We start from the raw sequence: 26547 nt of genomic DNA, 5'->3' as shown, positions 1-26547 counted from the left end.
GTAGGGAAACGCACTGCACTCTCTTTGGGAGCAGCTTAATTTCCTCAGCACTCGCACACGATCACGAACACCGTTGTGGCACCTCCCTCATGGCGTCGAAGTCTTACGCATTGCCCTGGTCTGAGCTGAACTCCGAGTAACCCTCGGCTTCGCATTCCATCTAGGAGCTCCTGCCTGAAGTCACCGTGCCTCCCAGAGATAGTCGGCGTGCGTTCTTACTGCCATTTAACTAAGTCCTGCTCTTCCTGTGACACTGCAGGCTTTGGAATAGCCACAGGCCCAGAGGAGCAGCTGCGGCGTTCCTTGGTTGAGGCAGTTCGCTTGATGCAGAACACCCTACTTCGAGAAGTTGATTCAGGGGGAAGAAACACAGGGGAACCTGTGTGCTTTAGACTTGTTAGAAACCACAGGGGTGTATGCTGAGTGTGCCCATGGAAACGGGGGCCTGCGGGAACTAGCCTTGCTTTCCCATTTTGAAGGCTGCATTCATGCTGCCTTGAAGCTACCTGACATTCCCTGCTCTTGACAGGCCTGTCAACCCTGTAAGAATGCTTCGCGGAAAAGTATGAGTCTGTTCTGTCTGAACCAGGTGCTTCCGTGGCCGCGGTTGGGGTCCGCCTGACAAGCTCTAGAGCTAAAGGGAATCTCAACGTGAAAACTTGCCTCCAGGTTAGGCCCCTAGTAGCCGTGCAGAAAGGGAGGCAGGCAGCTGTTTCCATCAGTTCTTAGTCGCTTATATGCTTTATGTGAAAGGAAGTACACTTTTGAGGACTCGTAGGCCTCTCGGGTATGCATCACTTTCCCTCCAAGGTCACTGACTACCTCCAGACCCCCGTGGGCCTGCTGAGCCACTTCGAGACCCGTTGGTTGATCCCTCGGAGGCCCTCTGTGCCTGCCGAGGGATGGGCAGCACCCTGTACGTTCCTTGAGGAGAGCTACATTTCCAGAGTCCTCGAACAGCCTCAGGACAACATTTCTGGTGAGTCTGACTGTGTCATGGCTCTTGTGTGAGCTTCCGTGAGAAAACAGTGTGCTTTGAGTACTTGGAGGACCTCGTACCCGAAGTCACTCTGCCTGAGGAGAAAGTCAGCATCTCACCACGCGGTGTCGCTAACGGCACACCCAGCCTGAACAGATGCCTGGAAGTAAGGCCCAGACCTGCCGTGCAGAAGCGGAGGCGTGCAGCAGTTTCCATGAGGCGGTGGCCTCTGCTCTGGGTAACTTCCACGGCAGCACAGTTTTCTGGACACCTAGGAGGCTAGCGTGGGCACCCTGTTCCGGCAGGAACCCTGAGTACCCCCAGGCCCTCCTGGGTCTGCTAAGCAACATCCGGGCCCGTAGCCCTTTAGAGCCCCTCTGTGTATGCCGAGCGTAGGGAAACGCACTGCACTCTCTTTGGGAGCAGCTTAATTTCCTCAGCACTCGCACACGATCACGAACACCGTTGTGGCACCTCCCTCATGGCGTCGAAGTCTTACGCATTGCCCTGGTCTGAGCTGAACTCCGAGTAACCCTCGGCTTCGCATTCCATCTAGGAGCTCCTGCCTGAAGTCACCGTGCCTCCCAGAGATAGTCGGCGTGCGTTCTTACTGCCATTTAACTAAGTCCTGCTCTTCCTGTGACACTGCAGGCTTTGGAATAGCCACAGGCCCAGAGGAGCAGCTGCGGCGTTCCTTGGTTGAGGCAGTTCGCTTGATGCAGAACACCCTACTTCGAGAAGTTGATTCAGGGGAAGAAACACAGGGGAACCAGTGTGTCTTTAGATTTGTTAGAAACCACAGGGGTGTATGCTGAGTGTGCCCATGGAAACGGGGGCCTGCGGGAACTAGCCTTGCTTTCCCATTTTGAAGGCTGCATTCATGCTGCCTTGAAGCTACCTGACATTCCCTGCTCTTGACAGGCCTGTCAACCCTGTAAGAATGCTTCGCGGAAAAGTATGAGTCTGTTCTGTCTGAACCAGGTGCTTCCGTGGCCGCGGTTGGGGTCCGCCTGACAAGCTCTAGAGCTAAAGGGAATCTCAACGTGAAAACTTGCCTCCAGGTTAGGCCCCTAGTAGCCGTGCAGAAAGGGAGGCAGGCAGCTATTTCCATCAGTTCTTAGTCGCTTATATGCTTTATGTGAAAGGAAGTACACTTTTGAGGACTCGTAGGCCTCTCGGGTATGCATCACTTTCCCTCCAAGGTCACTGACTACCTCCAGACCCCCGTGGGCCTGCTGAGCCACTTCGAGACCCGTTGGTTGATCCCTTGGAGGCCCTCTGTGCCTGCCGAGTGATGGGCAGCACCCTGTACGTTCCTTGAGGAGAGCTACATTTCCAGAGTCCTCGAACAGCCTCAGGACAACATTTCTGGTGAGTCCGACTTTGTCATGGCCCTAGTGTGAGCTTCCGTGAGAAAACAGTGTGCTTTGAATACTTCGAGGACCTCGTTCCCGAAGTCACTCTGCCTGAGGAGAAAGTCAGCATCTCACCATGCAGTGTCGCTAACGGCACACCCAGCCTGAACAGATGCCTGGAAGTAAGGCCCTGACCTGCCGTGCAGAAGCGGAGGCGTGCAGCAGTTTCCATGAGGCGGTGGCCTCTGCTCTGGGTAACTTCCACGGCAGCACAGTTTTCTGGACACCTAGGAGGCTAGCGTGGGCACCCTGTTCCGGCAGGAACCCTGAGTACCCCCAGGCCCTCCTGGGTCTGCTAAGCAACATCCGGGCCCGTAGCCCTTTAGAGCCCTTCTGTGTATGCCGAGCGTAGGAAAACGCACTGCACTCTCTTTGGGAGCAGCTTAATTTCCTCAGCACTCGCACACGTTCACGAACACCGTTGTGGCACCTCCCTCATGGCGTCGAAGTCTTACGCATTGCCCTGGTCTGAGCTGAACTCCGAGTAACCCTCGGCTTCGCATTCCATCTAGGAGCTCCTGCCTGAATTCACCGTGCCCCCCAGAGATAGTCGGCGTGCGTTCTTACTGCCATTTAAGTAAGTCCTGCTCTTCCTGTGACACTGCAGGCTTTGGAATAGCCAAAGGCCCAGAGGAGCAGCTGCGGCGTTCCTTGGTTGAGGCAGTTCGCTTGATGCAGAACACCCTACTTCGAGAAGTTGATTCAGGGGTGGAAACACAGGGGAACCAGTGTGCCTTTAGATTTGTTAGAAACCACAGGGGTGTATGCTGAGTGTGCCCATGGAAACGGGGGCCTGCGGGAACTAGCCTTGCTTTCCCATTTTGAAGGCTGCATTCATGCTGCCTTGAAGCTACCTGACATTCCCTGCTCTTGACAGGCCTGTCAACCCTGTAAGAATGCTTCGCGGAAAAGTATGAGTCTGTTCTGTCTGAACCAGGTGCTTCCGTGGCCGCGGTTGGGGTCCGCCTGACAAGCTCTAGAGCTAAAGGGAATCTCAACGTGAAAACTTGCCTCCAGGTTAGGCCCCTAGTAGCCGTGCAGAAAGGGAGGCAGGCAGCTGTTTCCATCAGTTCTTAGTCGCTTATATGCTTTATGTGAAAGGAAGTACACTTTTGAGGACTCGTAGGCCTCTCGGGTATGTATCACTTTCCCTCCAAGGTCACTGACTACCTCCAGACCCCCGTGGGCCTGCTGAGCCACTTCGAGACCCGTTGGTTGATCCCTCGGAGGCCCTCTGTGCCTGCCGAGGGATGGGCAGCACCCTGTACGTTCCTTGAGGAGAGCTACATTTCCAGAGTCCTCGAACAGCCTCAGGACAACATTTCTGGTGAGTCTGACTGTGTCATGGCTCTTGTGTGAGCTTCCGTGAGAAAACAGTGTGCTTTGAGTACTTGGAGGACCTCGTACCCGAAGTCACTCTGCCTGAGGAGAAAGTCAGCATCTCACCACGCGGTGTCGCTAACGGCACACCCAGCCTGAACAGATGCCTGGAAGTAAGGCCCAGACCTGCCGTGCAGAAGCGGAGGCGTGCAGCAGTTTCCATGAGGCGGTGGCCTCTGCTCTGGGTAACTTCCACGGCAGCACAGTTTTCTGGACACCTAGGAGGCTAGCGTGGGCACCCTGTTCCGGCAGGAACCCTGAGTACCCCCAGGCCCTCCTGGGTCTGCTAAGCAACATCCGGGCCCGTAGCCCTTTAGAGCCCCTCTGTGTATGCCGAGCGTAGGGAAACGAACTGCACTCTCTTTGGGAGCAGCTTAATTTCCTCAGCACTCGCACACGATCACGAACACCGTTGTGGCACCTCCCTCATGGCGTCGAAGTCTTACGCATTGCCCTGGTCTGAGCTGAACTCCGAGTAACCCTCGGCTTCGCATTCCATCTAGGAGCTCCTGCCTGAAGTCACCGTGCCTCCCAGAGATAGTCGGCGTGCGTTCTTACTGCCATTTAAGTAAGTCCTGCTCTTCCTGTGACACTGCAGGCTTTGGAATAGCCACAGGCCCAGAGGAGCAGCTGCGGCGTTCCTTGGTTGAGGCAGTTCGCTTGATGCAGAACACCCTACTTCGAGAAGTTGATTCAGGGGGAAGAAACACAGGGGAACCTGTGTGCTTTAGACTTGTTAGAAACCACAGGGGTGTATGCTGAGTGTGCCCATGGAAACGGGGGCCTGCGGGAACTAGCCTTGCTTTCCCATTTTGAAGGCTGCATTCATGCTGCCTTGAAGCTACCTGACATTCCCTGCTCTTGACAGGCCTGTCAACCCTGTAAGAATGCTTCGCGGAAAAGTATGAGTCTGTTCTGTCTGAACCAGGTGCTTCCGTGGCCGCGGTTGGGGTCCGCCTGACAAGCTCTAGAGCTAAAGGGAATCTCAACGTGAAAACTTGCCTCCAGGTTAGGCCCCTAGTAGCCGTGCAGAAAGGGAGGCAGGCAGCTGTTTCCATCAGTTCTTAGTCGCTTATATGCTTTATGTGAAAGGAAGTACACTTTTGAGGACTCGTAGGCCTCTCGGGTATGCATCACTTTCCCTCCAAGGTCACTGACTACCTCCAGACCCCCGTGGGCCTGCTGAGCCACTTCGAGACCCGTTGGTTGATCCCTCGGAGGCCCTCTGTGCCTGCCGAGGGATGGGCAGCACCCTGTACGTTCCTTGAGGAGAGCTACATTTCCAGAGTCCTCGAACAGCCTCAGGACAACATTTCTGGTGAGTCTGACTGTGTCATGGCTCTTGTGTGAGCTTCCGTGAGAAAACAGTGTGCTTTGAGTACTTGGAGGACCTCGTACCCGAAGTCACTCTGCCTGAGGAGAAAGTCAGCATCTCACCACGCGGTGTCGCTAACGGCACACCCAGCCTGAACAGATGCCTGGAAGTAAGGCCCAGACCTGCCGTGCAGAAGCGGAGGCGTGCAGCAGTTTCCATGAGGCGGTGGCCTCTGCTCTGGGTAACTTCCACGGCAGCACAGTTTTCTGGACACCTAGGAGGCTAGCGTGGGCACCCTGTTCCGGCAGGAACCCTGAGTACCCCCAGGCCCTCCTGGGTCTGCTAAGCAACATCCGGGCCCGTAGCCCTTTAGAGCCCCTCTGTGTATGCCGAGCGTAGGGAAACGCACTGCACTCTCTTTGGGAGCAGCTTAATTTCCTCAGCACTCGCACACGATCACGAACACCGTTGTGGCACCTCCCTCATGGCGTCGAAGTCTTACGCATTGCCCTGGTCTGAGCTGAACTCCGAGTAACCCTCGGCTTCGCATTCCATCTAGGAGCTCCTGCCTGAAGTCACCGTGCCTCCCAGAGATAGTCGGCGTGCGTTCTTACTGCCATTTAACTAAGTCCTGCTCTTCCTGTGACACTGCAGGCTTTGGAATAGCCACAGGCCCAGAGGAGCAGCTGCGGCGTTCCTTGGTTGAGGCAGTTCGCTTGATGCAGAACACCCTACTTCGAGAAGTTGATTCAGGGGAAGAAACACAGGGGAACCAGTGTGTCTTTAGATTTGTTAGAAACCACAGGGGTGTATGCTGAGTGTGCCCATGGAAACGGGGGCCTGCGGGAACTAGCCTTGCTTTCCCATTTTGAAGGCTGCATTCATGCTGCCTTGAAGCTACCTGACATTCCCTGCTCTTGACAGGCCTGTCAACCCTGTAAGAATGCTTCGCGGAAAAGTATGAGTCTGTTCTGTCTGAACCAGGTGCTTCCGTGGCCGCGGTTGGGGTCCGCCTGACAAGCTCTAGAGCTAAAGGGAATCTCAACGTGAAAACTTGCCTCCAGGTTAGGCCCCTAGTAGCCGTGCAGAAAGGGAGGCAGGCAGCTATTTCCATCAGTTCTTAGTCGCTTATATGCTTTATGTGAAAGGAAGTACACTTTTGAGGACTCGTAGGCCTCTCGGGTATGCATCACTTTCCCTCCAAGGTCACTGACTACCTCCAGACCCCCGTGGGCCTGCTGAGCCACTTCGAGACCCGTTGGTTGATCCCTTGGAGGCCCTCTGTGCCTGCCGAGTGATGGGCAGCACCCTGTACGTTCCTTGAGGAGAGCTACATTTCCAGAGTCCTCGAACAGCCTCAGGACAACATTTCTGGTGAGTCCGACTTTGTCATGGCCCTAGTGTGAGCTTCCGTGAGAAAACAGTGTGCTTTGAATACTTCGAGGACCTCGTTCCCGAAGTCACTCTGCCTGAGGAGAAAGTCAGCATCTCACCATGCAGTGTCGCTAACGGCACACCCAGCCTGAACAGATGCCTGGAAGTAAGGCCCTGACCTGCCGTGCAGAAGCGGAGGCGTGCAGCAGTTTCCATGAGGCGGTGGCCTCTGCTCTGGGTAACTTCCACGGCAGCACAGTTTTCTGGACACCTAGGAGGCTAGCGTGGGCACCCTGTTCCGGCAGGAACCCTGAGTACCCCCAGGCCCTCCTGGGTCTGCTAAGCAACATCCGGGCCCGTAGCCCTTTAGAGCCCTTCTGTGTATGCCGAGCGTAGGAAAACGCACTGCACTCTCTTTGGGAGCAGCTTAATTTCCTCAGCACTCGCACACGTTCACGAACACCGTTGTGGCACCTCCCTCATGGCGTCGAAGTCTTACGCATTGCCCTGGTCTGAGCTGAACTCCGAGTAACCCTCGGCTTCGCATTCCATCTAGGAGCTCCTGCCTGAATTCACCGTGCCCCCCAGAGATAGTCGGCGTGCGTTCTTACTGCCATTTAAGTAAGTCCTGCTCTTCCTGTGACACTGCAGGCTTTGGAATAGCCAAAGGCCCAGAGGAGCAGCTGCGGCGTTCCTTGGTTGAGGCAGTTCGCTTGATGCAGAACACCCTACTTCGAGAAGTTGATTCAGGGGTGGAAACACAGGGGAACCAGTGTGCCTTTAGATTTGTTAGAAACCACAGGGGTGTATGCTGAGTGTGCCCATGGAAACGGGGGCCTGCGGGAACTAGCCTTGCTTTCCCATTTTGAAGGCTGCATTCATGCTGCCTTGAAGCTACCTGACATTCCCTGCTCTTGACAGGCCTGTCAACCCTGTAAGAATGCTTCGCGGAAAAGTATGAGTCTGTTCTGTCTGAACCAGGTGCTTCCGTGGCCGCGGTTGGGGTCCGCCTGACAAGCTCTAGAGCTAAAGGGAATCTCAACGTGAAAACTTGCCTCCAGGTTAGGCCCCTAGTAGCCGTGCAGAAAGGGAGGCAGGCAGCTGTTTCCATCAGTTCTTAGTCGCTTATATGCTTTATGTGAAAGGAAGTACACTTTTGAGGACTCGTAGGCCTCTCGGGTATGTATCACTTTCCCTCCAAGGTCACTGACTACCTCCAGACCCCCGTGGGCCTGCTGAGCCACTTCGAGACCCGTTGGTTGATCCCTCGGAGGCCCTCTGTGCCTGCCGAGGGATGGGCAGCACCCTGTACGTTCCTTGAGGAGAGCTACATTTCCAGAGTCCTCGAACAGCCTCAGGACAACATTTCTGGTGAGTCTGACTGTGTCATGGCTCTTGTGTGAGCTTCCGTGAGAAAACAGTGTGCTTTGAGTACTTGGAGGACCTCGTACCCGAAGTCACTCTGCCTGAGGAGAAAGTCAGCATCTCACCACGCGGTGTCGCTAACGGCACACCCAGCCTGAACAGATGCCTGGAAGTAAGGCCCAGACCTGCCGTGCAGAAGCGGAGGCGTGCAGCAGTTTCCATGAGGCGGTGGCCTCTGCTCTGGGTAACTTCCACGGCAGCACAGTTTTCTGGACACCTAGGAGGCTAGCGTGGGCACCCTGTTCCGGCAGGAACCCTGAGTACCCCCAGGCCCTCCTGGGTCTGCTAAGCAACATCCGGGCCCGTAGCCCTTTAGAGCCCCTCTGTGTATGCCGAGCGTAGGGAAACGCACTGCACTCTCTTTGGGAGCAGCTTAATTTCCTCAGCACTCGCACACGATCACGAACACCGTTGTGGCACCTCCCTCATGGCGTCGAAGTCTTACGCATTGCCCTGGTCTGAGCTGAACTCCGAGTAACCCTCGGCTTCGCATTCCATCTAGGAGCTCCTGCCTGAAGTCACCGTGCCTCCCAGAGATAGTCGGCGTGCGTTCTTACTGCCATTTAAGTAAGTCCTGCTCTTCCTGTGACACTGCAGGCTTTGGAATAGCCACAGGCCCAGAGGAGCAGCTGCGGCGTTCCTTGGTTGAGGCAGTTCGCTTGATGCAGAACACCCTACTTCGAGAAGTTGATTCAGGGGGAAGAAACACAGGGGAACCTGTGTGCTTTAGACTTGTTAGAAACCACAGGGGTGTATGCTGAGTGTGCCCATGGAAACGGGGGCCTGCGGGAACTAGCCTTGCTTTCCCATTTTGAAGGCTGCATTCATGCTGCCTTGAAGCTACCTGACATTCCCTGCTCTTGACAGGCCTGTCAACCCTGTAAGAATGCTTCGCGGAAAAGTATGAGTCTGTTCTGTCTGAACCAGGTGCTTCCGTGGCCGCGGTTGGGGTCCGCCTGACAAGCTCTAGAGCTAAAGGGAATCTCAACGTGAAAACTTGCCTCCAGGTTAGGCCCCTAGTAGCCGTGCAGAAAGGGAGGCAGGCAGCTGTTTCCATCAGTTCTTAGTCGCTTATATGCTTTATGTGAAAGGAAGTACACTTTTGAGGACTCGTAGGCCTCTCGGGTATGCATCACTTTCCCTCCAAGGTCACTGACTACCTCCAGACCCCCGTGGGCCTGCTGAGCCACTTCGAGACCCGTTGGTTGATCCCTCGGAGGCCCTCTGTGCCTGCCGAGGGATGGGCAGCACCCTGTACGTTCCTTGAGGAGAGCTACATTTCCAGAGTCCTCGAACAGCCTCAGGACAACATTTCTGGTGAGTCTGACTGTGTCATGGCTCTTGTGTGAGCTTCCGTGAGAAAACAGTGTGCTTTGAGTACTTGGAGGACCTCGTACCCGAAGTCACTCTGCCTGAGGAGAAAGTCAGCATCTCACCACGCGGTGTCGCTAACGGCACACCCAGCCTGAACAGATGCCTGGAAGTAAGGCCCAGACCTGCCGTGCAGAAGCGGAGGCGTGCAGCAGTTTCCATGAGGCGGTGGCCTCTGCTCTGGGTAACTTCCACGGCAGCACAGTTTTCTGGACACCTAGGAGGCTAGCGTGGGCACCCTGTTCCGGCAGGAACCCTGAGTACCCCCAGGCCCTCCTGGGTCTGCTAAGCAACATCCGGGCCCGTAGCCCTTTAGAGCCCCTCTGTGTATGCCGAGCGTAGGGAAACGCACTGCACTCTCTTTGGGAGCAGCTTAATTTCCTCAGCACTCGCACACGATCACGAACACCGTTGTGGCACCTCCCTCATGGCGTCGAAGTCTTACGCATTGCCCTGGTCTGAGCTGAACTCCGAGTAACCCTCGGCTTCGCATTCCATCTAGGAGCTCCTGCCTGAAGTCACCGTGCCTCCCAGAGATAGTCGGCGTGCGTTCTTACTGCCATTTAACTAAGTCCTGCTCTTCCTGTGACACTGCAGGCTTTGGAATAGCCACAGGCCCAGAGGAGCAGCTGCGGCGTTCCTTGGTTGAGGCAGTTCGCTTGATGCAGAACACCCTACTTCGAGAAGTTGATTCAGGGGAAGAAACACAGGGGAACCAGTGTGTCTTTAGATTTGTTAGAAACCACAGGGGTGTATGCTGAGTGTGCCCATGGAAACGGGGGCCTGCGGGAACTAGCCTTGCTTTCCCATTTTGAAGGCTGCATTCATGCTGCCTTGAAGCTACCTGACATTCCCTGCTCTTGACAGGCCTGTCAACCCTGTAAGAATGCTTCGCGGAAAAGTATGAGTCTGTTCTGTCTGAACCAGGTGCTTCCGTGGCCGCGGTTGGGGTCCGCCTGACAAGCTCTAGAGCTAAAGGGAATCTCAACGTGAAAACTTGCCTCCAGGTTAGGCCCCTAGTAGCCGTGCAGAGAGGGAGGCAGGCAGCTATTTCCATCAGTTCTTAGTCGCTTATATGCTTTATGTGAAAGGAAGTACACTTTTGAGGACTCGTAGGCCTCTCGGGTATGCATCACTTTCCCTCCAAGGTCACTGACTACCTCCAGACCCCCGTGGGCCTGCTGAGCCACTTCGAGACCCGTTGGTTGATCCCTTGGAGGCCCTCTGTGCCTGCCGAGGGATGGGCAGCACCCTGTACGTTCCTTGAGGAGAGCTACATTTCCAGAGTCCTCGAACAGCCTCAGGACAACATTTCTGGTGAGTCCGACTTTGTCATGGCCCTAGTGTGAGCTTCCGTGAGAAAACAGTGTGCTTTGAATACTTCGAGGACCTCGTTCCCGAAGTCACTCTGCCTGAGGAGAAAGTCAGCATCTCACCATGCAGTGTCGCTAACGGCACACCCAGCCTGAACAGATGCCTGGAAGTAAGGCCCTGACCTGCCGTGCAGAAGCGGAGGCGTGCAGCAGTTTCCATGAGGCGGTGGCCTCTGCTCTGGGTAACTTCCACGGCAGCACAGTTTTCTGGACACCTAGGAGGCTAGCGTGGGCACCCTGTTCCGGCAGGAACCCTGAGTACCCCCAGGCCCTCCTGGGTCTGCTAAGCAACATCCGGGCCCGTAGCCCTTTAGAGCCCTTCTGTGTATGCCGAGCGTAGGAAAACGCACTGCACTCTCTTTGGGAGCAGCTTAATTTCCTCAGCACTCGCACACGTTCACGAACACCGTTGTGGCACCTCCCTCATGGCGTCGAAGTCTTACGCATTGCCCTGGTCTGAGCTGAACTCCGAGTAACCCTCGGCTTCGCATTCCATCTAGGAGCTCCTGCCTGAATTCACCGTGCCCCCCAGAGATAGTCGGCGTGCGTTCTTACTGCCATTTAAGTAAGTCCTGCTCTTCCTGTGACACTGCAGGCTTTGGAATAGCCAAAGGCCCAGAGGAGCAGCTGCGGCGTTCCTTGGTTGAGGCAGTTCGCTTGATGCAGAACACCCTACTTCGAGAAGTTGATTCAGGGGTGGAAACACAGGGGAACCAGTGTGCCTTTAGATTTGTTAGAAACCACAGGGGTGTATGCTGAGTGTGCCCATGGAAACGGGGGCCTGCGGGAACTAGCCTTGCTTTCCCATTTTGAAGGCTGCATTCATGCTGCCTTGAAGCTACCTGACATTCCCTGCTCTTGACAGGCCTGTCAACCCTGTAAGAATGCTTCGCGGAAAAGTATGAGTCTGTTCTGTCTGAACCAGGTGCTTCCGTGGCCGCGGTTGGGGTCCGCCTGACAAGCTCTAGAGCTAAAGGGAATCTCAACGTGAAAACTTGCCTCCAGGTTAGGCCCCTAGTAGCCGTGCAGAAAGGGAGGCAGGCAGCTGTTTCCATCAGTTCTTAGTCGCTTATATGCTTTATGTGAAAGGAAGTACACTTTTGAGGACTCGTAGGCCTCTCGGGTATGTATCACTTTCCCTCCAAGGTCACTGACTACCTCCAGACCCCCGTGGGCCTGCTGAGCCACTTCGAGACCCGTTGGTTGATCCCTCGGAGGCCCTCTGTGCCTGCCGAGGGATGGGCAGCACCCTGTACGTTCCTTGAGGAGAGCTACATTTCCAGAGTCCTCGAACAGCCTCAGGACAACATTTCTGGTGAGTCTGACTGTGTCATGGCTCTTGTGTGAGCTTCCGTGAGAAAACAGTGTGCTTTGAGTACTTGGAGGACCTCGTACCCGAAGTCACTCTGCCTGAGGAGAAAGTCAGCATCTCACCACGCGGTGTCGCTAACGGCACACCCAGCCTGAACAGATGCCTGGAAGTAAGGCCCAGACCTGCCGTGCAGAAGCGGAGGCGTGCAGCAGTTTCCATGAGGCGGTGGCCTCTGCTCTGGGTAACTTCCACGGCAGCACAGTTTTCTGGACACCTAGGAGGCTAGCGTGGGCACCCTGTTCCGGCAGGAACCCTGAGTACCCCCAGGCCCTCCTGGGTCTGCTAAGCAACATCCGGGCCCGTAGCCCTTTAGAGCCCCTCTGTGTATGCCGAGCGTAGGGAAACGCACTGCACTCTCTTTGGGAGCAGCTTAATTTCCTCAGCACTCGCACACGATCACGAACACCGTTGTGGCACCTCCCTCATGGCGTCGAAGTCTTACGCATTGCCCTGGTCTGAGCTGAACTCCGAGTAACCCTCGGCTTCGCATTCCATCTAGGAGCTCCTGCCTGAAGTCACCGTGCCTCCCAGAGATAGTCGGCGTGCGTTCTTACTGCCATTTAAGTAAGTCCTGCTCTTCCTGTGACACTGCAGGCTTTGGAATAGCCACAGGCCCAGAGGAGCAGCTGCGGCGTTCCTTGGTTGAGGCAGTTCGCTTGATGCAGAACACCCTACTTCGAGAAGTTGATTCAGGGGGAAGAAACACAGGGGAACCTGTGTGCTTTAGACTTGTTAGAAACCACAGGGGTGTATGCTGAGTGTGCCCATGGAAACGGGGGCCTGCGGGAACTAGCCTTGCTTTCCCATTTTGAAGGCTGCATTCATGCTGCCTTGAAGCTACCTGACATTCCCTGCTCTTGACAGGCCTGTCAACCCTGTAAGAATGCTTCGCGGAAAAGTATGAGTCTGTTCTGTCTGAACCAGGTGCTTCCGTGGCCGCGGTTGGGGTCCGCCTGACAAGCTCTAGAGCTAAAGGGAATCTCAACGTGAAAACTTGCCTCCAGGTTAGGCCCCTAGTAGCCGTGCAGAAAGGGAGGCAGGCAGCTGTTTCCATCAGTTCTTAGTCGCTTATATGCTTTATGTGAAAGGAAGTACACTTTTGAGGACTCGTAGGCCTCTCGGGTATGCATCACTTTCCCTCCAAGGTCACTGACTACCTCCAGACCCCCGTGGGCCTGCTGAGCCACTTCGAGACCCGTTGGTTGATCCCTCGGAGGCCCTCTGTGCCTGCCGAGGGATGGGCAGCACCCTGTACGTTCCTTGAGGAGAGCTACATTTCCAGAGTCCTCGAACAGCCTCAGGACAACATTTCTGGTGAGTCTGACTGTGTCATGGCTCTTGTGTGAGCTTCCGTGAGAAAACAGTGTGCTTTGAGTACTTGGAGGACCTCGTACCCGAAGTCACTCTGCCTGAGGAGAAAGTCAGCATCTCACCACGCGGTGTCGCTAACGGCACACCCAGCCTGAACAGATGCCTGGAAGTAAGGCCCAGACCTGCCGTGCAGAAGCGGAGGCGTGCAGCAGTTTCCATGAGGCGGTGGCCTCTGCTCTGGGTAACTTCCACGGCAGCACAGTTTTCTGGACACCTAGGAGGCTAGCGTGGGCACCCTGTTCCGGCAGGAACCCTGAGTACCCCCAGGCCCTCCTGGGTCTGCTAAGCAACATCCGGGCCCGTAGCCCTTTAGAGCCCCTCTGTGTATGCCGAGCGTAGGGAAACGCACTGCACTCTCTTTGGGAGCAGCTTAATTTCCTCAGCACTCGCACACGATCACGAACACCGTTGTGGCACCTCCCTCATGGCGTCGAAGTCTTACGCATTGCCCTGGTCTGAGCTGAACTCCGAGTAACCCTCGGCTTCGCATTCCATCTAGGAGCTCCTGCCTGAAGTCACCGTGCCTCCCAGAGATAGTCGGCGTGCGTTCTTACTGCCATTTAACTAAGTCCTGCTCTTCCTGTGACACTGCAGGCTTTGGAATAGCCACAGGCCCAGAGGAGCAGCTGCGGCGTTCCTTGGTTGAGGCAGTTCGCTTGATGCAGAACACCCTACTTCGAGAAGTTGATTCAGGGGGAAGAAACACAGGGGAACCTGTGTGCTTTAGACTTGTTAGAAACCACAGGGGTGTATGCTGAGTGTGCCCATGGAAACGGGGGCCTGCGGGAACTAGCCTTGCTTTCCCATTTTGAAGGCTGCATTCATGCTGCCTTGAAGCTACCTGACATTCCCTGCTCTTGACAGGCCTGTCAACCCTGTAAGAATGCTTCGCGGAAAAGTATGAGTCTGTTCTGTCTGAACCAGGTGCTTCCGTGGCCGCGGTTGGGGTCCGCCTGACAAGCTCTAGAGCTAAAGGGAATCTCAACGTGAAAACTTGCCTCCAGGTTAGGCCCCTAGTAGCCGTGCAGAAAGGGAGGCAGGCAGCTGTTTCCATCAGTTCTTAGTCGCTTATATGCTTTATGTGAAAGGAAGTACACTTTTGAGGACTCGTAGGCCTCTCGGGTATGCATCACTTTCCCTCCAAGGTCACTGACTACCTCCAGACCCCCGTGGGCCTGCTGAGCCACTTCGAGACCCGTTGGTTGATCCCTCGGAGGCCCTCTGTGCCTGCCGAGTGATGGGCAGCACCCTGTACGTTCCTTGAGGAGAGCTACATTTCCAGAGTCCTCGAACAGCCTCAGGACAACATTTCTGGTGAGTCTGACTGTGTCATGGCTCTTGTGTGAGCTTCCGTGAGAAAACAGTGTGCTTTGAGTACTTGGAGGACCTCGTACCCGAAGTCACTCTGCCTGAGGAGAAAGTCAGCATCTCACCACGCGGTGTCGCTAACGGCACACCCAGCCTGAACAGATGCCTGGAAGTAAGGCCCAGACCTGCCGTGCAGAAGCGGAGGCGTGCAGCAGTTTCCATGAGGCGGTGGCCTCTGCTCTGGGTAACTTCCACGGCAGCACAGTTTTCTGGACACCTAGGAGGCTAGCGTGGGCACCCTGTTCCGGCAGGAACCCTGAGTACCCCCAGGCCCTCCTGGGTCTGCTAAGCAACATCCGGGCCCGTAGCCCTTTAGAGCCCCTCTGTGTATGCCGAGCGTAGGGAAACGCACTGCACTCTCTTTGGGAGCAGCTTAATTTCCTCAGCACTCGCACACGATCACGAACACCGTTGTGGCACCTCCCTCATGGCGTCGAAGTCTTACGCATTGCCCTGGTCTGAGCTGAACTCCGAGTAACCCTCGGCTTCGCATTCCATCTAGGAGCTCCTGCCTGAAGTCACCGTGCCTCCCAGAGATAGTCGGCGTGCGTTCTTACTGCCATTTAAGTAAGTCCTGCTCTTCCTGTGACACTGCAGGCTTTGGAATAGCCACAGGCCCAGAGGAGCAGCTGCGGCGTTCCTTGGTTGAGGCAGTTCGCTTGATGCAGAACACCCTACTTCGAGAAGTTGATTCAGGGGGAAGAAACACAGGGGAACCTGTGTGCTTTAGACTTGTTAGAAACCACAGGGGTGTATGCTGAGTGTGCCCATGGAAACGGGGGCCTGCGGGAACTAGCCTTGCTTTCCCATTTTGAAGGCTGCATTCATGCTGCCTTGAAGCTACCTGACATTCCCTGCTCTTGACAGGCCTGTCAACCCTGTAAGAATGCTTCGCGGAAAAGTATGAGTCTGTTCTGTCTGAACCAGGTGCTTCCGTGGCCGCGGTTGGGGTCCGCCTGACAAGCTCTAGAGCTAAAGGGAATCTCAACGTGAAAACTTGCCTCCAGGTTAGGCCCCTAGTAGCCGTGCAGAAAGGGAGGCAGGCAGCTGTTTCCATCAGTTCTTAGTCGCTTATATGCTTTATGTGAAAGGAAGTACACTTTTGAGGACTCGTAGGCCTCTCGGGTATGCATCACTTTCCCTCCAAGGTCACTGACTACCTCCAGACCCCCGTGGGCCTGCTGAGCCACTTCGAGACCCGTTGGTTGATCCCTCGGAGGCCCTCTGTGCCTGCCGAGGGATGGGCAGCACCCTGTACGTTCCTTGAGGAGAGCTACATTTCCAGAGTCCTCGAACAGCCTCAGGACAACATTTCTGGTGAGTCTGACTGTGTCATGGCTCTTGTGTGAGCTTCCGTGAGAAAACAGTGTGCTTTGAGTACTTGGAGGACCTCGTACCCGAAGTCACTCTGCCTGAGGAGAAAGTCAGCATCTCACCACGCGGTGTCGCTAACGGCACACCCAGCCTGAACAGATGCCTGGAAGTAAGGCCCAGACCTGCCGTGCAGAAGCGGAGGCGTGCAGCAGTTTCCATGAGGCGGTGGCCTCTGCTCTGGGTAACTTCCACGGCAGCACAGTTTTCTGGACACCTAGGAGGCTAGCGTGGGCACCCTGTTCCGGCAGGAACCCTGAGTACCCCCAGGCCCTCCTGGGTCTGCTAAGCAACATCCGGGCCCGTAGCCCTTTAGAGCCCCTCTGTGTATGCCGAGCGTAGGGAAACGCACTGCACTCTCTTTGGGAGCAGCTTAATTTCCTCAGCACTCGCACACGATCACGAACACCGTTGTGGCACCTCCCTCATGGCGTCGAAGTCTTACGCATTGCCCTGGTCTGAGCTGAACTCCGAGTAACCCTCGGCTTCGCATTCCATCTAGGAGCTCCTGCCTGAAGTCACCGTGCCTCCCAGAGATAGTCGGCGTGCGTTCTTACTGCCATTTAACTAAGTCCTGCTCTTCCTGTGACACTGCAGGCTTTGGAATAGCCACAGGCCCAGAGGAGCAGCTGCGGCGTTCCTTGGTTGAGGCAGTTCGCTTGATGCAGAACACCCTACTTCGAGAAGTTGATTCAGGGGGAAGAAACACAGGGGAACCTGTGTGCTTTAGACTTGTTAGAAACCACAGGGGTGTATGCTGAGTGTGCCCATGGAAACGGGGGCCTGCGGGAACTAGCCTTGCTTTCCCATTTTGAAGGCTGCATTCATGCTGCCTTGAAGCTACCTGACATTCCCTGCTCTTGACAGGCCTGTCAACCCTGTAAGAATGCTTCGCGGAAAAGTATGAGTCTGTTCTGTCTGAACCAGGTGCTTCCGTGGCCGCGGTTGGGGTCCGCCTGACAAGCTCTAGAGCTAAAGGGAATCTCAACGTGAAAACTTGCCTCCAGGTTAGGCCCCTAGTAGCCGTGCAGAAAGGGAGGCAGGCAGCTGTTTCCATCAGTTCTTAGTCGCTTATATGCTTTATGTGAAAGGAAGTACACTTTTGAGGACTCGTAGGCCTCTCGGGTATGCATCACTTTCCCTCCAAGGTCACTGACTACCTCCAGACCCCCGTGGGCCTGCTGAGCCACTTCGAGACCCGTTGGTTGATCCCTCGGAGGCCCTCTGTGCCTGCCGAGGGATGGGCAGCACCCTGTACGTTCCTTGAGGAGAGCTACATTTCCAGAGTCCTCGAACAGCCTCAGGACAACATTTCTGGTGAGTCTGACTGTGTCATGGCTCTTGTGTGAGCTTCCGTGAGAAAACAGTGTGCTTTGAGTACTTGGAGGACCTCGTACCCGAAGTCACTCTGCCTGAGGAGAAAGTCAGCATCTCACCACGCGGTGTCGCTAACGGCACACCCAGCCTGAACAGATGCCTGGAAGTAAGGCCCAGACCTGCCGTGCAGAAGCGGAGGCGTGCAGCAGTTTCCATGAGGCGGTGGCCTCTGCTCTGGGTAACTTCCACGGCAGCACAGTTTTCTGGACACCTAGGAGGCTAGCGTGGGCACCCTGTTCCGGCAGGAACCCTGAGTACCCCCAGGCCCTCCTGGGTCTGCTAAGCAACATCCGGGCCCGTAGCCCTTTAGAGCCCCTCTGTGTATGCCGAGCGTAGGGAAACGCACTGCACTCTCTTTGGGAGCAGCTTAATTTCCTCAGCACTCGCACACGATCACGAACACCGTTGTGGCACCTCCCTCATGGCGTCGAAGTCTTACGCATTGCCCTGGTCTGAGCTGAACTCCGAGTAACCCTCGGCTTCGCATTCCATCTAGGAGCTCCTGCCTGAATTCACCGTGCCCCCCAGAGATAGTCGGCGTGCGTTCTTACTGCCATTTAAGTAAGTCCTGCTCTTCCTGTGACACTGCAGGCTTTGGAATAGCCAAAGGCCCAGAGGAGCAGCTGCGGCGTTCCTTGGTTGAGGCAGTTCGCTTGATGCAGAACACCCTACTTCGAGAAGTTGATTCAGGGGTGGAAACACAGGGGAACCAGTGTGCCTTTAGATTTGTTAGAAACCACAGGGGTGTATGCTGAGTGTGCCCATGGAAACGGGGGCCTGCGGGAACTACCCTTGATTTCCCATTTTGAAGGCTGCATTCATGCTGCCTTGAAGCTACCTGACATTCCCTGCTCTTGACAGGCCTGTCAACCCTGTAAGAATGCTTCGCGGAAAAGTATGAGTCTGTTCTGTCTGAACCAGGTGCTTCCGTGGCCGCGGTTGGGGTCCGCCTGACAAGCTCTAGAGCTAAAGGGAATCTCAACGTGAAAACTTGCCTCCAGGTTAGGCCCCTAGTAGCCGTGCAGAAAGGGAGGCAGGCAGCTGTTTCCATCAGTTCTTAGTCGCTTATATGCTTTATGTGAAAGGAAGTACACTTTTGAGGACTCGTAGGCCTCTCGGGTATGCATCACTTTCCCTCCAAGGTCACTGACTACCTCCAGACCCCCGTGGGCCTGCTGAGCCACTTCGAGACCCGTTGGTTGATCCCTCGGAGGCCCTCTGTGCCTGCCGAGGGATGGGCAGCACCCTGTACGTTCCTTGAGGAGAGCTACATTTCCAGAGTCCTCGAACAGCCTCAGGACAACATTTCTGGTGAGTCTGACTGTGTCATGGCTCTTGTGTGAGCTTCCGTGAGAAAACAGTGTGCTTTGAGTACTTGGAGGACCTCGTACCCGAAGTCACTCTGCCTGAGGAGAAAGTCAGCATCTCACCACGCGGTGTCGCTAACGGCACACCCAGCCTGAACAGATGCCTGGAAGTAAGGCCCAGACCTGCCGTGCAGAAGCGGAGGCGTGCAGCAGTTTCCATGAGGCGGTGGCCTCTGCTCTGGGTAACTTCCACGGCAGCACAGTTTTCTGGACACCTAGGAGGCTAGCGTGGGCACCCTGTTCCGGCAGGAACCCTGAGTACCCCCAGGCCCTCCTGGGTCTGCTAAGCAACATCCGGGCCCGTAGCCCTTTAGAGCCCCTCTGTGTATGCCGAGCGTAGGGAAACGCACTGCACTCTCTTTGGGAGCAGCTTAATTTCCTCAGCACTCGCACACGATCACGAACACCGTTGTGGCACCTCCCTCATGGCGTCGAAGTCTTACGCATTGCCCTGGTCTGAGCTGAACTCCGAGTAACCCTCGGCTTCGCATTCCATCTAGGAGCTCCTGCCTGAAGTCACCGTGCCTCCCAGAGATAGTCGGCGTGCGTTCTTACTGCCATTTAACTAAGTCCTGCTCTTCCTGTGACACTGCAGGCTTTGGAATAGCCACAGGCCCAGAGGAGCAGCTGCGGCGTTCCTTGGTTGAGGCAGTTCGCTTGATGCAGAACACCCTACTTCGAGAAGTTGATTCAGGGGGAAGAAACACAGGGGAACCTGTGTGCTTTAGACTTGTTAGAAACCACAGGGGTGTATGCTGAGTGTGCCCATGGAAACGGGGGCCTGCGGGAACTAGCCTTGCTTTCCCATTTTGAAGGCTGCATTCATGCTGCCTTGAAGCTACCTGACATTCCCTGCTCTTGACAGGCCTGTCAACCCTGTAAGAATGCTTCGCGGAAAAGTATGAGTCTGTTCTGTCTGAACCAGGTGCTTCCGTGGCCGCGGTTGGGGTCCGCCTGACAAGCTCTAGAGCTAAAGGGAATCTCAACGTGAAAACTTGCCTCCAGGTTAGGCCCCTAGTAGCCGTGCAGAAAGGGAGGCAGGCAGCTGTTTCCATCAGTTCTTAGTCGCTTATATGCTTTATGTGAAAGGAAGTACACTTTTGAGGACTCGTAGGCCTCTCGGGTATGCATCACTTTCCCTCCAAGGTCACTGACTACCTCCAGACCCCCGTGGGCCTGCTGAGCCACTTCGAGACCCGTTGGTTGATCCCTCGGAGGCCCTCTGTGCCTGCCGAGGGATGGGCAGCACCCTGTACGTTCCTTGAGGAGAGCTACATTTCCAGAGTCCTCGAACAGCCTCAGGACAACATTTCTGGTGAGTCTGACTGTGTCATGGCTCTTGTGTGAGCTTCCGTGAGAAAACAGTGTGCTTTGAGTACTTGGAGGACCTCGTACCCGAAGTCACTCTGCCTGAGGAGAAAGTCAGCATCTCACCACGCGGTGTCGCTAACGGCACACCCAGCCTGAACAGATGCCTGGAAGTAAGGCCCAGACCTGCCGTGCAGAAGCGGAGGCGTGCAGCAGTTTCCATGAGGCGGTGGCCTCTGCTCTGGGTAACTTCCACGGCAGCACAGTTTTCTGGACACCTAGGAGGCTAGCGTGGGCACCCTGTTCCGGCAGGAACCCTGAGTACCCCCAGGCCCTCCTGGGTCTGCTAAGCAACATCCGGGCCCGTAGCCCTTTAGAGCCCCTCTGTGTATGCCGAGCGTAGGGAAACGCACTGCACTCTCTTTGGGAGCAGCTTAATTTCCTCAGCACTCGCACACGATCACGAACACCGTTGTGGCACCTCCCTCATGGCGTCGAAGTCTTACGCATTGCCCTGGTCTGAGCTGAACTCCGAGTAACCCTCGGCTTCGCATTCCATCTAGGAGCTCCTGCCTGAAGTCACCGTGCCTCCCAGAGATAGTCGGCGTGCGTTCTTACTGCCATTTAACTAAGTCCTGCTCTTCCTGTGACACTGCAGGCTTTGGAATAGCCACAGGCCCAGAGGAGCAGCTGCGGCGTTCCTTGGTTGAGGCAGTTCGCTTGATGCAGAACACCCTACTTCGAGAAGTTGATTCAGGGGAAGAAACACAGGGGAACCAGTGTGTCTTTAGATTTGTTAGAAACCACAGGGGTGTATGCTGAGTGTGCCCATGGAAACGGGGGCCTGCGGGAACTAGCCTTGCTTTCCCATTTTGAAGGCTGCATTCATGCTGCCTTGAAGCTACCTGACATTCCCTGCTCTTGACAGGCCTGTCAACCCTGTAAGAATGCTTCGCGGAAAAGTATGAGTCTGTTCTGTCTGAACCAGGTGCTTCCGTGGCCGCGGTTGGGGTCCGCCTGACAAGCTCTAGAGCTAAAGGGAATCTCAACGTGAAAACTTGCCTCCAGGTTAGGCCCCTAGTAGCCGTGCAGAAAGGGAGGCAGGCAGCTGTTTCCATCAGTTCTTAGTCGCTTATATGCTTTATGTGAAAGGAAGTACACTTTTGAGGACTCGTAGGCCTCTCGGGTATGCATCACTTTCCCTCCAAGGTCACTGACTACCTCCAGACCCCCGTGGGCCTGCTGAGCCACTTCGAGACCCGTTGGTTGATCCCTCGGAGGCCCTCTGTGCCTGCCGAGGGATGGGCAGCACCCTGTACGTTCCTTGAGGAGAGCTACATTTCCAGAGTCCTCGAACAGCCTCAGGACAACATTTCTGGTGAGTCTGACTGTGTCATGGCTCTTGTGTGAGCTTCCGTGAGAAAACAGTGTGCTTTGAGTACTTGGAGGACCTCGTACCCGAAGTCACTCTGCCTGAGGAGAAAGTCAGCATCTCACCACGCGGTGTCGCTAACGGCACACCCAGCCTGAACAGATGCCTGGAAGTAAGGCCCAGACCTGCCGTGCAGAAGCGGAGGCGTGCAGCAGTTTCCATGAGGCGGTGGCCTCTGCTCTGGGTAACTTCCACGGCAGCACAGTTTTCTGGACACCTAGGAGGCTAGCGTGGGCACCCTGTTCCGGCAGGAACCCTGAGTACCCCCAGGCCCTCCTGGGTCTGCTAAGCAACATCCGGGCCCGTAGCCCTTTAGAGCCCCTCTGTGTATGCCGAGCGTAGGGAAACGCACTGCACTCTCTTTGGGAGCAGCTTAATTTCCTCAGCACTCGCACACGATCACGAACACCGTTGTGGCACCTCCCTCATGGCGTCGAAGTCTTACGCATTGCCCTGGTCTGAGCTGAACTCCGAGTAACCCTCGGCTTCGCATTCCATCTAGGAGCTCCTGCCTGAAGTCACCGTGCCTCCCAGAGATAGTCGGCGTGCGTTCTTACTGCCATTTAACTAAGTCCTGCTCTTCCTGTGACACTGCAGGCTTTGGAATAGCCACAGGCCCAGAGGAGCAGCTGCGGCGTTCCTTGGTTGAGGCAGTTCGCTTGATGCAGAACACCCTACTTCGAGAAGTTGATTCAGGGGGAAGAAACACAGGGGAACCTGTGTGCTTTAGACTTGTTAGAAACCACAGGGGTGTATGCTGAGTGTGCCCATGGAAACGGGGGCCTGCGGGAACTAGCCTTGCTTTCCCATTTTGAAGGCTGCATTCATGCTGCCTTGAAGCTACCTGACATTCCCTGCTCTTGACAGGCCTGTCAACCCTGTAAGAATGCTTCGCGGAAAAGTATGAGTCTGTTCTGTCTGAACCAGGTGCTTCCGTGGCCGCGGTTGGGGTCCGCCTGACAAGCTCTAGAGCTAAAGGGAATCTCAACGTGAAAACTTGCCTCCAGGTTAGGCCCCTAGTAGCCGTGCAGAAAGGGAGGCAGGCAGCTGTTTCCATCAGTTCTTAGTCGCTTATATGCTTTATGTGAAAGGAAGTACACTTTTGAGGACTCGTAGGCCTCTCGGGTATGCATCACTTTCCCTCCAAGGTCACTGACTACCTCCAGACCCCCGTGGGCCTGCTGAGCCACTTCGAGACCCGTTGGTTGATCCCTCGGAGGCCCTCTGTGCCTGCCGAGGGATGGGCAGCACCCTGTACGTTCCTTGAGGAGAGCTACATTTCCAGAGTCCTCGAACAGCCTCAGGACAACATTTCTGGTGAGTCTGACTGTGTCATGGCTCTTGTGTGAGCTTCCGTGAGAAAACAGTGTGCTTTGAGTACTTGGAGGACCTCGTACCCGAAGTCACTCTGCCTGAGGAGAAAGTCAGCATCTCACCACGCGGTGTCGCTAACGGCACACCCAGCCTGAACAGATGCCTGGAAGTAAGGCCCAGACCTGCCGTGCAGAAGCGGAGGCGTGCAGCAGTTTCCATGAGGCGGTGGCCTCTGCTCTGGGTAACTTCCACGGCAGCACAGTTTTCTGGACACCTAGGAGGCTAGCGTGGGCACCCTGTTCCGGCAGGAACCCTGAGTACCCCCAGGCCCTCCTGGGTCTGCTAAGCAACATCCGGGCCCGTAGCCCTTTAGAGCCCCTCTGTGTATGCCGAGCGTAGGGAAACGCACTGCACTCTCTTTGGGAGCAGCTTAATTTCCTCAGCACTCGCACACGATCACGAACACCGTTGTGGCACCTCCCTCATGGCGTCGAAGTCTTACGCATTGCCCTGGTCTGAGCTGAACTCCGAGTAACCCTCGGCTTCGCATTCCATCTAGGAGCTCCTGCCTGAAGTCACCGTGCCTCCCAGAGATAGTCGGCGTGCGTTCTTACTGCCATTTAACTAAGTCCTGCTCTTCCTGTGACACTGCAGGCTTTGGAATAGCCACAGGCCCAGAGGAGCAGCTGCGGCGTTCCTTGGTTGAGGCAGTTCGCTTGATGCAGAACACCCTACTTCGAGAAGTTGATTCAGGGGGAAGAAACACAGGGGAACCTGTGTGCTTTAGACTTGTTAGAAACCACAGGGGTGTATGCTGAGTGTGCCCATGGAAACGGGGGCCTGCGGGAACTAGCCTTGCTTTCCCATTTTGAAGGCTGCATTCATGCTGCCTTGAAGCTACCTGACATTCCCTGCTCTTGACAGGCCTGTCAACCCTGTAAGAATGCTTCGCGGAAAAGTATGAGTCTGTTCTGTCTGAACCAGGTGCTTCCGTGGCCGCGGTTGGGGTCCGCCTGACAAGCTCTAGAGCTAAAGGGAATCTCAACGTGAAAACTTGCCTCCAGGTTAGGCCCCTAGTAGCCGTGCAGAAAGGGAGGCAGGCAGCTGTTTCCATCAGTTCTTAGTCGCTTATATGCTTTATGTGAAAGGAAGTACACTTTTGAGGACTCGTAGGCCTCTCGGGTATGCATCACTTTCCCTCCAAGGTCACTGACTACCTCCAGACCCCCGTGGGCCTGCTGAGCCACTTCGAGACCCGTTGGTTGATCCCTCGGAGGCCCTCTGTGCCTGCCGAGGGATGGGCAGCACCCTGTACGTTCCTTGAGGAGAGCTACATTTCCAGAGTCCTCGAACAGCCTCAGGACAACATTTCTGGTGAGTCTGACTGTGTCATGGCTCTTGTGTGAGCTTCCGTGAGAAAACAGTGTGCTTTGAGTACTTGGAGGACCTCGTACCCGAAGTCACTCTGCCTGAGGAGAAAGTCAGCATCTCACCACGCGGTGTCGCTAACGGCACACCCAGCCTGAACAGATGCCTGGAAGTAAGGCCCAGACCTGCCGTGCAGAAGCGGAGGCGTGCAGCAGTTTCCATGAGGCGGTGGCCTCTGCTCTGGGTAACTTCCACGGCAGCACAGTTTTCTGGACACCTAGGAGGCTAGCGTGGGCACCCTGTTCCGGCAGGAACCCTGAGTACCCCCAGGCCCTCCTGGGTCTGCTAAGCAACATCCGGGCCCGTAGCCCTTTAGAGCCCCTCTGTGTATGCCGAGCGTAGGGAAACGCACTGCACTCTCTTTGGGAGCAGCTTAATTTCCTCAGCACTCGCACACGATCACGAACACCGTTGTGGCACCTCCCTCATGGCGTCGAAGTCTTACGCATTGCCCTGGTCTGAGCTGAACTCCGAGTAACCCTCGGCTTCGCATTCCATCTAGGAGCTCCTGCCTGAAGTCACCGTGCCTCCCAGAGATAGTCGGCGTGCGTTCTTACTGCCATTTAACTAAGTCCTGCTCTTCCTGTGACACTGCAGGCTTTGGAATAGCCACAGGCCCAGAGGAGCAGCTGCGGCGTTCCTTGGTTGAGGCAGTTCGCTTGATGCAGAACACCCTACTTCGAGAAGTTGATTCAGGGGAAGAAACACAGGGGAACCAGTGTGTCTTTAGATTTGTTAGAAACCACAGGGGTGTATGCTGAGTGTGCCCATGGAAACGGGGGCCTGCGGGAACTAGCCTTGCTTTCCCATTTTGAAGGCTGCATTCATGCTGCCTTGAAGCTACCTGACATTCCCTGCTCTTGACAGGCCTGTCAACCCTGTAAGAATGCTTCGCGGAAAAGTATGAGTCTGTTCTGTCTGAACCAGGTGCTTCCGTGGCCGCGGTTGGGGTCCGCCTGACAAGCTCTAGAGCTAAAGGGAATCTCAACGTGAAAACTTGCCTCCAGGTTAGGCCCCTAGTAGCCGTGCAGAAAGGGAGGCAGGCAGCTGTTTCCATCAGTTCTTAGTCGCTTATATGCTTTATGTGAAAGGAAGTACACTTTTGAGGACTCGTAGGCCTCTCGGGTATGCATCACTTTCCCTCCAAGGTCACTGACTACCTCCAGACCCCCGTGGGCCTGCTGAGCCACTTCGAGACCCGTTGGTTGATCCCTCGGAGGCCCTCTGTGCCTGCCGAGGGATGGGCAGCACCCTGTACGTTCCTTGAGGAGAGCTACATTTCCAGAGTCCTCGAACAGCCTCAGGACAACATTTCTGGTGAGTCTGACTGTGTCATGGCTCTTGTGTGAGCTTCCGTGAGAAAACAGTGTGCTTTGAGTACTTGGAGGACCTCGTACCCGAAGTCACTCTGCCTGAGGAGAAAGTCAGCATCTCACCACGCGGTGTCGCTAACGGCACACCCAGCCTGAACAGATGCCTGGAAGTAAGGCCCAGACCTGCCGTGCAGAAGCGGAGGCGTGCAGCAGTTTCCATGAGGCGGTGGCCTCTGCTCTGGGTAACTTCCACGGCAGCACAGTTTTCTGGACACCTAGGAGGCTAGCGTGGGCACCCTGTTCCGGCAGGAACCCTGAGTACCCCCAGGCCCTCCTGGGTCTGCTAAGCAACATCCGGGCCCGTAGCCCTTTAGAGCCCCTCTGTGTATGCCGAGCGTAGGGAAACGCACTGCACTCTCTTTGGGAGCAGCTTAATTTCCTCAGCACTCGCACACGATCACGAACACCGTTGTGGCACCTCCCTCATGGCGTCGAAGTCTTACGCATTGCCCTGGTCTGAGCTGAACTCCGAGTAACCCTCGGCTTCGCATTCCATCTAGGAGCTCCTGCCTGAAGTCACCGTGCCTCCCAGAGATAGTCGGCGTGCGTTCTTACTGCCATTTAAGTAAGTCCTGCTCTTCCTGTGACACTGCAGGCTTTGGAATAGCCACAGGCCCAGAGGAGCAGCTGCGGCGTTCCTTGGTTGAGGCAGTTCGCTTGATGCAGAACACCCTACTTCGAGAAGTTGATTCAGGGGGAAGAAACACAGGGGAACCTGTGTGCTTTAGACTTGTTAGAAACCACAGGGGTGTATGCTGAGTGTGCCCATGGAAACGGGGGCCTGCGGGAACTAGCCTTGCTTTCCCATTTTGAAGGCTGCATTCATGCTGCCTT

The sequence above is a fragment of the Lagenorhynchus albirostris genome, chromosome 17 (genome assembly GCF_949774975.1).
Source record: "Lagenorhynchus albirostris chromosome 17, mLagAlb1.1, whole genome shotgun sequence".
In the NCBI taxonomy this organism is placed as follows: Eukaryota; Metazoa; Chordata; class Mammalia; order Artiodactyla; family Delphinidae; genus Lagenorhynchus; species Lagenorhynchus albirostris.
The sequence above is the reverse complement of the archived record's forward strand: the minus strand, read 5'-3'. Positions refer to the sequence as shown.